Raw genomic sequence first — 2,264 nt, forward strand, 5'->3', positions numbered from 1 at the left:
TAAATAGAACTCACAAATTCTTAACAAATTTAGGCAAATTCAGAAGTTGATCCCAAAACCAAGTATAAATTACCGACTGATTTTTTTTTACATGTATGCACAAACACATCTCTATACCCAGATTGTGTGATGACCATGAGGTCAATGTTTTCTTGTGTGTTTTCCTATTTTCAGAAATCAATCTGTATGTACTGCTGGTGAAGAATATTGCAACTAGGTCAAATTAGGGGATTGTTAGCCCTAGCTAAGTAAGTGTTCCTTCCCAATGGATAAATAAGATCCTAAGCCAATGTAGGCATTCAGGTCAACTCAAGAAACATTTATAGAAAGCCTAGTTTTTGTCTGGCTTTGGGGTAACAAATAATTGGATTCAGATCCAATTTTAGACTCTGTGAGGTTGGCTAAGATTAGAACCAAACAAGAACTCCAAGATTGATACTAAAATAGATTCAAATTCTCAGCGTTTCTCTAGTAGGAAACACAGGTGCAAATTGAAAATAGAGCCTCTCATAACTGATCTGGTCTAGAATCATACCTTACAGAGTAGAAAGGGCAAGGCAATCCACCTGGGCATTTTCTGCAGGAGTTTTAGGTAATACTTACCTACCTAAGAGGTAAGGGCAAGGGACAGAGGTCAGGGCACAAAGTCTGAAGGAGATGTATAATATCAGAATTGATCTACAGGATAGCTGTAGTGTAACAAGATTATCTTTCCTTTAGAATGTAGAAATCCTATACAAAGAGGTTACTGTCAGCCTTAAAGATGGTATGAATTAATGAGGGGCTTCTAAAGACTAATAAATAACAGAAAACAAAGAAAACCAAGAACATTCTGACTAGCATGGCCCCTACACTTGTAGTAGTGAATTGCCACATGCTACGTTCTACATTACTCCATTTTCTCAAATTTAACTTTGAATGAAGAATAACAACAGAGACAAGAAAGTTTAACCAAGAAATTTGTCTTTAAACATATATAGTAACTCAAAAAAAGGAAAGCCAAAAAATAACTGCAACACGGTAAATTCTTTATTTTAAAAATAACCAGAAAATTATATTTAACAAGGTACTGTGCAACACCAAGCAGTTTTCATACATTTCAGATATTTTCATCCCAATTGTCTCAAAATTTAATTTATTTGATGACCACTTTTTTTATATTACAAGTATACACTGTTAAATTTTCAATTTAAAATGTTACTGTGGAACAGTGGTTCCTGAACCATGTTTTAGAAATATATTACTTAAAGTCCAGGCTTCAAGCTCTTTTCAACATGTCCAATTGCTTAATGGAACCACCAAGACTCTATTTACCCACCATAACAGAAACCACCTAAAAGCTCATTCCTTTGGCTAGAATTACAGCAACTAGTGATTACTCCATGTTTACTAGAATCTCAGATGGGCAATACACTATATGACTTTAATCGATGAAAGAGAGAAATAAAAGAGGTATCTGGTGACAAAAAAATTTAGGAGAGGTTAAACAATGTGTCAGACAACAATATAGTTCTATAACTAAAAAGGAATACTATCTTCTCCTAACCTCAGGAAAAAAAAATTGAATTTTTCCAAAGTATTTCTTTCCCTTGCTTTGAAACTTTTGGCTACTGATATTCCCCAAACCCTTACAAATAATAATAATAATTAATCAGACACCACTCCTGGCATATCAAGCTGCCCTATGGAGCCTACTCATGCTTCTCCCCAGAATTGACATGTAAACTCAATGTCATTTGATTTTATCCTGAGAATATGTAGTTTCTTTTAGGTATTTAATGCACTATTTTATTTAAAAATTGAAAGACCTGTAGATTTATGATATAGTTATATTTTCTGTCAGCAAAATTGCTTGGGTTTTTTAAATTAGAATTAAATCTGCAAGGATGACACCAGGTGCTCTCTCACTTGAACAAATTTGAGATCCAGTATTCTAGATGACTTCTCTATGTATAAAAACACTTGTAAGTCAGTGACTTTCATTTACCTTAGTGGTGACTCAAATTACTTACAGCAATAACTTTTAGAAACCTCAGTAAAGAACTAAAGCTATCAGTTTTAATAGTCTCTAAGAAGTGTCAAATTTTGAAAAATTACAGCTCTTGGGTGATGAATTTAGGCAGAGTGACAAACTCTTCAATTAAAAAAAAGTTAGTTTAGCTATTGTGGTTTTTAAGAGAAGAAAGAACAGGGGTTTTAAAATGTCAACAGTTGTGAAATGGCTACATACTCTTTAGTTGTTTCAGTCACAACAAAAATAAAAT

Source organism: Propithecus coquereli, unplaced genomic scaffold, assembly GCF_000956105.1.
Source record: "Propithecus coquereli isolate 6110/MARCELLA unplaced genomic scaffold, Pcoq_1.0 Scaffold10, whole genome shotgun sequence".
Taxonomy (NCBI): Eukaryota; Metazoa; Chordata; class Mammalia; order Primates; family Indriidae; genus Propithecus; species Propithecus coquereli.